A 10,175-nucleotide genomic window follows, 5' to 3' on the forward strand; every position below is an offset into this window, starting at 1 on the left:
GATATATAAGTGAATGGTATAGTGTGAAAAGGGCAGTTTGCAGGGTTAGTATCGTATCTCGGAGAGGATCCCCACCATTTTGGATACTTTTTTTGTTATGTGTTGGATATAGGTGCTGAAATTTAGGTTGTTGCCGAGGTATAGGCCAAGGAATTTGCCCTCTTTATGTCTGGCAATTAGAGTGTTGTCGATCTTAATGTTAAGTTGCGCAACACCTGCTCTGCTACCAAACATAATATAGTAGGTTTTGCCAGTGTTAAGTGTAAGTTTATTGGCTGTCATCCAAGTCGATATTTTGAGCAGCTCCTCTTTAACAATGGTGTTAAGGGTGGCAAGATTAGGGTGGGAGATGACATAAATCGTGTCGTCGGCAAAGAGAATGGGTTTCAGGTGTTTGGATATGTTTGGAAGATCATTGATGTAAATGAGGAAGAGCAGGGGTCCAAGGACACTTCCCTGCAGAACTCCAGTATCAAGTGGCCGTATTGATGAGACTGTGTCTTTAATGGTGACATACTGATACCTATTAGAAAGGTAGGATTTAAAATATGCAAGCGCATGGCCTCTTATACCATAGTGGTCAAGCTTGTGGAGTAGGATGCCGTGGTCTACTGTGTCAAACGCTTTTCTTAGGTCAATAAAAATTCCTAGCAGATATTCCTTATTTTCCAATGCTGTATAAAGCAGATCTAGCATTTTTTATAATTGCATCATTAGTGCTTTTATTTTTCCTGAATCCAAATTGGCAGGGGTTAAGTATGTTTTGTGACGTTATAAATGAATATAGTCTCCTGTGCACGAGTTTCTCGAAGATTTTGGATAGCAATGGTAAGTTTGATATTGGCCTATAATTGTTTAGGTCTGTAGGGTCACCACCTTTATGTATTGGTGTAACCCTTGTTGTCTTGAGTAGTGTCGGGAAAGTGCTAGTTTCTAGTGACTTGTTAAAAAGTAATGTAATAGCATGTGAAAGGACATGGGCTGCTCGCTTGTACAATAATGGTGGGACGTGAGACAGATTCCCCGAGTGAGTTATTTTTTAAGTGACTTTATGATCGCGGTGACTTCCGTGGGCTCAGTTGGTACAAGATAGAAGGAATTTGGGAAATTCCCATCTAGGTAGTCCCCGGCACGGGCATTGGTACGTGGGATTTTACTGGCGAGATTAGATCCTATGTTTGAGAAGAAGTCGTTTATCTTGTTAGCTGTGTCAGTGGGATGCAGTGGTGTTTCATGAGGTTTATTTAGAACAATATTCTTGTTTTTTTTCAGTTTGTGGGTCCCCAGAATCTGGGAAAGTGTTTTCCAGGTCTTTTTTATATCTCTTCTTGTGTCTGTGAATCTGCTGGAGTAGTACAGTTGTTTGGTTTTTTTTATTAATTTGGTGAAAACTGTTGAATATTGTTTGAGAATATCTTTGTGTATTAAGCCCTGTCTATATTGCTTTTCATATTGGTGTTTCTTATCAATGGATTTCAGAATGCTGCTGGTTAGCCATGGGCAACCAAGCCGTTTATTTGTGATCTGTTTTGTTTTTATAGGACAATGTTTGTTGTATAGTCTAAGTATTTTTTTAAGAAAAATGGCTGTCCAATCGTCAATGCCATTGGCATTGGAGAATTCTGTAGGCCAGTCAACATAGTGTTCAAGACAGCGACAATATGCCTGATCACATAATTTGCATTTAGTTTGATCATCATCTGTGTGTCTCCCAAACTGCCAGAAATACTTGTAACCAAGCCTAAGCCTGGCCACTACAACAACAGCCAGTCTGTTCACATTGCAAGTTGCTCCATAAACACTTATCTACGTTCGTGTTATCATAGTGGGTTATAGATCTACTCAGGCTTCTAACTGTATTCCTATAACAATAATTTTCATTATTTACTTCTCTCCTAATATTATTCCTAATGCTAGACATATATACCAAAGTTGTATTCTAAATTCTCCTTCTGGGTACTCTTCTTGGCTAACATATCAACTTGATCATGAAGGAGTAATCCAAAATGTGATGGGATCCATAGCAATTGTACATTAATTCCTTTGTCCCTGATTTTTGAGTATCTATACCTGGCTTCTCCAATGAGCATGTTGTTGGAGTCATTATATGAGTTAAGAGCATTCAGTGATGACATAAAATCAGTAATGATGACAGAGTCAAGCTCAGTGTCATAAGTTAGCTTTAGCGCCATTAGGATTGCAAACAATTCAGTTTGCAATGTAGACGCCCAGTTGTTAATTTTTACGCCTAGTTCAACAAGTTTTTTATCGTTCTTAACTAGGGAGGTGGCAACAAGAGCAGATGCAGCCCTGCCAGAAGACTCCTGTTTAGATCCATCCTTGTATATTACTTGTGATAACTTATTACTACCAGCTAGGCGAGAAATTTCTTCTTGAACAGTTGCTTTAACAAGTGATTTAAGGAAGGGATTACTAGCAATGCGCTTCTTGGGAGGGACTTGCAGGTATGTGATATTAAATGAACACATCTTCCATGGAGGGACGAAATGCTCTTGTTGTCTACAGTGATACTAGAAGACAAAAAGAATGCAGATGTAATATACACAGACTTTGCAAAAGCCTTCGACAAGTGTGACCACGGCGTAATAGCGCTAAAAATGCGTGCTAAAGGGATAACAGGAAAAGTTGGTAGATGGGTCTATAATTTCCTCACAAACAGAACACAAAGAGTAGTTGTCAACAAAGTAAAGTCTGAGGCGGCTACGGTGAAAAGTTCTGTTCTGCAAGGCACAGTACTCGCCCCATCTTGTTTCTCATCCTCATATCTGACATAGACAAGAATGTCAGCCACAGCACCGTGTCTTCCTTTGCAGATGACACCCGAATCTGCATGACAGTTGTGAAAAATTACATTTATCTGTATGTAACTCATAATGTACATACCAGTAAATAACAAAGATAATTATTATTTATCAGAGTTACATAGACAAGTAGGAATTTGGGACGCCTATGTCACAAAAAATGTCCACCTTCGATACCTACCACTGTCATATCCACAAGTTGCTCTAGACCTATTAATTACAAATGAAATATACATCACCAAGAATTCTGGTAAATATATAAATTTGTGGACTGTATATTAAATTAATAAAGGATTATATATATACACATATACATAACAGAAGGAGAATATCTTAAAATCACTCACCAATTAGATTGGAAATTAAGGTGTATCATACTCAGAAAACCTCACTGTCTATACATGAAAATAACACTGGCCAGAGTTAAATATTAACAGGCTTATCTGAGGTTCCTGGAGCTGTCTTGTCCAGTCGCCTGATATCTCAAGTTATGCAGGAATGCACATCCAACAATTTCGGCTCCTATTTGAGAGGTGTCAGCCCAATTTTACCTCTAGAGCATGAAAATTCTTCCCAATATTCACTAACGTTTGTTACTCAATTCAAAAAACAATGGCGAGTCCCTTCTGTGCAGGCGCAGCATCCCATTTTTTATAGCAATTTTTATTAGATACAGTATAGGCCATCTATTTACATATAAACTACCGTATTTCTGGAAAATATATACAGTATTTTCCACAACAGTGTCTTCCATTGCAGACACTGCAAAGCTCCAGGCGGACATCAACCAAATCTTTCAATGGGCTGCAGAAAACAATATGAAGTTCAACGATGAGAAATTTCAATTACTCAGATATGGTAAACATGAGGAAATTAAAACTGCATCAGAGTATAAAACAAATTCCAGCTACAAAATAGAGCGAAAAAAATAACGTCAAAGACCTGGGAGTGATCATGTTAGAGGATCTCACCTTCATGGAGAAATAACAAATATACCTGAACTTCTTTATTTTTCGTTCGATTTTTTTTTTTTTTTTTTTTTTTTTTTTTTTTTTGTACGCAAAGAAGCCCCTTTCCATTTTAATGTGACCAAGTTTCAATAAGATAGCTCAAAAAAATTATTTACTAATAATCATTCATATTGCAAGGTACTGTCGAAGTGGGACTTGGAGAAGCTGTTTTGGCATTATCTACGCATAAAACAATGCTAAACTGTATTTATCCTAGTTAACTTTACTGTAATTTATCCTATCTTCATTCTTAAAAAAAATAAAGTTTGTATGGTTCTGACATTCAGCCAAATATCTGACTTTTGCCTTCACAAAAATCAAAAACAAATTATGATATCTAAAATGATAATCACCAGCTTGTAAAACAATCTCTCCTTTATGTTGTTTGTGAATTTCATTGCATTCATATTATTATTAACGACAGACAGTCAATATATATGTGAATAACTTCCGAGATAATCCACGAAACAGCCGGACCATCGATTTTTTTTTTTCGAGAAAATAGCATTTTTCTCAGTTTTATACTGCATTACGAGTGTATATCATAGTTACCCATATCCGTTTTTTTAATATAAGGACCCTGGAGGTGATAGGAGGAGAATGGAAGCCATCCCTAGCTAAAGGAATATTATATTCCAGAGGGAGCGCTCGAAGAATATGCCATATATTATTCATTCTGGAGTATTTACCATATTTCTTTGTTATTTATATTGTTTATTATGTCATATTAGATCAAGTGTGATAGATAAATAAGCCGTAGAAGCGATAATAGCGTTATATTGAAGCATAATCCCAGGCTATCCCGAGACTGGAATTTCTGCTGGCGTAAGCAATTATTGTTATTATAATCAAAAAGAAGCTGTAAGCCACAAGGGCTATACAGCGCTGCAGGGCAGGAAGGAAGCGAGGGCATCAAGTGGCAAAAGGGAGATGGATGAGTAATAGGTTACGGAGAACAGCGGGGCAGTGGATGGTGAAAGGGTAGAGGGCAGCAAGAGATTGAGGTAGAAAGGGCTGAAGGGAGTGCGAAAGGTATCATCATCAGAGTTTGTGGAGTAAATCAGTCGTTGTCAAGAAGTCAATGAGAGAGTCAGGATTAAAGGAGGGTCCATCAGCAAGAAGGGAAGGTAAAGAGAGAGTAGCAGAGCTGAGACGACGTTGGAGGTAAATTCTGCATGCTCGTTGATAGAGAGTGCAGTCTAACAGAATGTGGCTAATCGATACTGGAACTTGACACTGCTCACAGAGAGGAACAGGGTGCCTCTCCATGCAGCTGCAGCTGCAGCCGCAGCAAGCAGCAACAAGGCTGCTCCTATATCTTGCCGTCCCCTGGGCCTATCCGAACTCCAGTGATGGCCAAATTTGCAAGTACTGCTGCAACAACATGCAAGTAAACTATAGTGACATAAAAACTGACGGTGACGACAACGAAATGGACTAAATATGACAGAAGAGGGACCAGCATTCAAGTACCAGACCTGCTGCCAGACGTGAACCAGACACGAGACGTTTTCCACTACAATGAAATAACTGACCTCCATATCAACTGCACCAGTGTTTAACGGGAAGACAACATGGCAGAAAACCTGATCAACTAAATCTCCAAGGAAATGACGGGTCTGTAGGACTTTTTTCTTCAGTGCCAAACGAGGGAAAGAATTGAGCCTTTAAACATGGCTGACCGGCATCCAAACAGCAGCTACTGCCAGACGTACAACTAGCGAAGTGAAATTCTCATCTTTGCTGACGTTCATCTGTTGACAGTAGCATCATATCTGTACCACCATCATATCACCTGTACCAGTGCTAACGAGAGGGAAACACAGGAGACATCGTCAAATCAACAGTACAAAACTCCAAGGTATAGGACGGTTATCCCTCAGTGCCAGTCGTGGGAAAGAAGTGAATAGTTAAATAGTCAAGGTTAATGTTTTAGTAGCTGACCTATATTCAGCTGACCAGTGTACAGTGAGAGAATCATAGCAGAAAAAGCCAAATATATCTATAAACTCAAGGAAAGTCAGGTTGTAGGTGGCGTTACTCCCCTCAGTGTTTTAAAAATGGCTGAGTCAGCAGACCAGGTCAGGAGACAACAACACGACACAAACCCCGATAAATGGAATTGAGGGGGATTTGGAAGGATAAAACCATTGATTAAACCTTTCTGGTCTACCAGAATGGAAAGGAGTTAGAAGTTAATTGGTGAAGCCAGACTGTGAAGTGAGGTGGGTAGGGGAGTGTGTAATAAGAGGTTAACTGTAAGGGTTTTGTGAAGTTAAGGGAAAAGTGAGCAGTGAAGAGGGTTTTGAAGAGGAAATTTTACTAGTAATTCAGTGTGATTGCTAAAGCAGATACTAAGTGTACTAGGGACTGGAAAAGAGAAATAAATATTATTGTATATGAGTAAAAGAGTGAAGAGTGAAAATGGCAGGCATTAGAGGGGTACAGGCTGCCATAATTATATTTATATTTCTTCTTCAATTCCATGAAGAAAGAAATCAGTCATGGGGGCTGGAAAAGGTGAATGGAGTAACAGCGCCCTGGACAGTAAAAGCCCAACAGTTGCCATCCTACCAGAAAAGTAAACCTCACTATCGCCGCAAGGTATGGCAACACCGCATACCCAAACAAAAACAGTGGCACACAGCTCTTATTGTAGCGCTCTTAAGTGGTGATATCCAAATTAATCCAGGACCTCAAACTATTGTGCAGAGGCAAAACAGACAGATAAATGATGGCGATAATGACGGTCTAGTAGCTAAGGATGATAACCTTAACTCCATATGTAATGCATACATAGGTCAATGTGAGACAATGCAGCCATTATTATTTCAAACACTACCAAACAGGTGCATACACTGTACTAAAGTACGCATGAAAAACAGAAAAGGCACCTTATGTAAAATGTGTAAGGGGTGGGTGCATGATGGATGTATGTACAATTATAGCAACGGTGCCAGAATTCATTTTGTGTGTAACAAATGCACTTTGGCACAGTTACCCTTTAGCAGTGATGACATTGATTTACCTAATTTTAATACAAATGACCCATTGCCATATATTAATGATTATGATTGTTTTATGAAAACAGGCCTTCACTTTATTCATGTCAATGCAAGATTACTTCTTCCTAAATTGGCATAGATTAGGATTCTAGCTAACAAAATTAGGGCGGCAGTTATAACCATCTCTGAATCTTGGTTGGATGATACGGTGACTCACGACGAGGTCAAAATAGAAGGTTACAATATAAAACGCTTAGATAGGAACAGAAAGGGTGGTGGAGTATGTGCCTACATTAGAAATGACTTAGCTTACAACCCAAGACCTGATTTAAATAACAATAAACTGGAGATTCTATGGTTTGAAGTGCTGCTTCCCAAGACCAAACCCATCTTAGTAGGAACTAGTTACCGCCCTCCTACCCAGGACCAGTTCTTAGAAGACTTTTCCAGAGTCTTGTCCGGAGTTGAAAACAATTGCGAGACAATAATACTGGGCGACTTCAATATCTGTTTTCAGCAGCAAAATAACGGGCTATGCAAAAGGTATAAGCAAATTCTAGGATTAAACAGCTACACCCAACTAATTAATACACCAACCCGGATCACACAGTTCTCAGCCACCCTAATTGACCACATACTTTGTAACCGCGCTGAGAACATTAGTCAGTCAGGCGTCATTACCACAGGTCTTAGTGATCATTTCATCATTTACTGCACCAGGAAAATCACTAGGGATAGGATAGGCCTACACAGGACAATAAAAATGAGGTCAACTAGAAACTACAGTAAAGAAACACTGGTAAATAGGCTACACAATTGTGACTGGACAGTGATAACAAGTTGCACGGACGTAAACGATGCCTGGGAAAAATTCAAAACAATGTTCACTACCATTCTTAATAATATTGCACCAGTTAAAGAGGTTAGGATTAAACGAAGAACTGAACCCTGGATGACTACTGAGATATTAGATAATATGAAATTCAGAGACCAGCTGCTAAAAAGATTTAAAGCAAACAGACAGGATATTGCAGCACTAAATGAATTCCAAAGGGTGAGGAACAGAGTACAGAGGCTTATAAAAGGAGCAAAGGCAAAGCACTATTGCTCAAAAATTGAAGAGTATAAGCATAACCCCAGAAAGCTCTGGCAACAACTAAAACAGTTGGGGTATAGCCATAAGCCAGTAGATAGGTCTAACATAGTACTCACTATCGATAATGAGGTATGCCACGAAACATCTAAGGTGGCAAATTGCTTTAATTCCTACTACACATCTGTTGCATCAACACTAGTAAGTAAACTACCAGCTGCATCAAATACCTTTAACACAGACTCTGATAAGTTTCAAACATACTATACCAATAAAGGGGTAACCCCAAACAGTTGTCAACTAGTAAGTGTATCTCATGACTTCATTCAAAAAGAACTAAGCAGGTTAAACCCAACTAAGAGCACAGGCCCTGATAACATCCCGTCTAAGTTCCTAAAAGATGGTGCTTCTGAACTGTCAATCCCTATTGCTCACATAATAAATCTATCAATCACCACTAATACCGTACCAGAGGGGTTCAAGGAGGCCAGAGTTACTCCTATCTTCAAGAAAAATAATAGGTCTGATGTAAGCAACTATAGACCTGTTAGTATACTCAGTATAATATCTAAAATTCTGGAGAGGGCGGTGTATTCTCAAGTAGTTAAGTACCTTAATGACAACAGCATTCTCCATAGCTATCAATCGGGCTTTAGAAGATCCTACTCAACCGATACCTCCCTTATTAATCTGATTGATTACCTGAGAACTGAAATGTCAAAAGGGAACCTCATAGGTATGGTAACCTTAGACCTGCAAAAGGCCTTCGATACTGTCAACCACAATATATTATGTAAGAAACTTCAAGCTATCGGTATAGGTTCTGTAGACTGGTTTAAGTCCTACCTTAGCAACAGGAGACAAATAGTCAAAATCAACAAAACGGAATCAGAACCCCTGCCGATAACATGTGGAGTTCCCCAAGGGGGAACTCAATGATATGCCTATCAGTGTCAAGTGCAAACTCCTACTGTATGCAGATGACAGTGCTCTGTTAGTGACAGGTAAAGACCCACAAGATATTGCTAATGTTTTAACAGTGGAACTGGAGTCCTGCAGCAAATGGTTAGTAGACAACAAACTATCATTACACCTAGGGAAAACTGAAGCCATTCTCTTTGGAACGAAACATAAACTGAGAAGGGTAAATAATTTTAATGTTCAGTGTAATGGGGAGTCCATCACTTTGGTTTCATCAGTAAAATATCTGGGAATCCCCTTTGACCCTTGCATGTCAGGAGAATTGATAGGGAACAGTGTAGTAAAGAAAGCGAATGCCAGACTGAAGTTCCTGTATAGACAAGCACAGTGTCTACCTACTGAGGCTCGCAGGACCCTATGTCTAGCCCTTATACAATGCCATATGGATTACGCTTGCTCTTCATGGTACTCTGCCTTGACAAAAAAACTGAAAGATAGACTGCAAATCACCCAGAACAAAATCGTAAGATTCATCCTGGGGCTGGGACCAAGAGAACATGTAGGCCAGGATGAATTACAGCAGTTGGATATGCTGAATGTTGAAGACAGAGTAAAACAACTGAAGCTAAATCATGTTTATAAAATTGCTCACGAACAGTGTCCAGAATATCTTGCTGTCAATTTTGTCAAGGTTGGGAACCAAAGCAATCATAGTACTAGGGGGAGAGAGCACAACTTTGTAGTACCCACAGTCAGTGGCCAGGCGTCAAACACCTTTTATTGTACAGCAATAAAGGAATGGAACAGACTACCCGCACATGTCAAAACCAGTCATAGCATGAACCAGTTCAAGAAGACTGCCAAAAAGTGTCTGATGGATGAAGCTACAGAAAGGGAGGGGAATGATTTTCTATTTTTTAGCTAAAATACGTGTAAATTTTACCTTATTCCTAGTAATGACCCTCGTATTGTAGATAGTCTTAATGACCCTCGTGTAGTAGATAGTCTTTTTAGTATGATAATAAGATGTTATCTTCATTGTAGAATAATAAGAAAATATTATAACCTTTATATTATGATAATAAGGTAAAAGGACCCCAATGGAAATAAGTCACTCTGTCTGACTTTTTTGGGTTATCCTAGGTTCTCTACACATATGCTGCTATGTATGATAATTCTATGCAACTGTATTTGTGTATACCTGAATAAATTTACTTACTTACTTACTAGTAAGACGAGTGTGGCCAATGCGAAGGCGGGAGAGAGTAGTCTCCCAATCTCGGCACTGATGATAAGAAGACGGCCAGTAACCTATGCTCGGTTT

Source organism: Cherax quadricarinatus, chromosome 6, assembly GCF_038502225.1.
Source record: "Cherax quadricarinatus isolate ZL_2023a chromosome 6, ASM3850222v1, whole genome shotgun sequence".
In the NCBI taxonomy this organism is placed as follows: Eukaryota; Metazoa; Arthropoda; class Malacostraca; order Decapoda; family Parastacidae; genus Cherax; species Cherax quadricarinatus.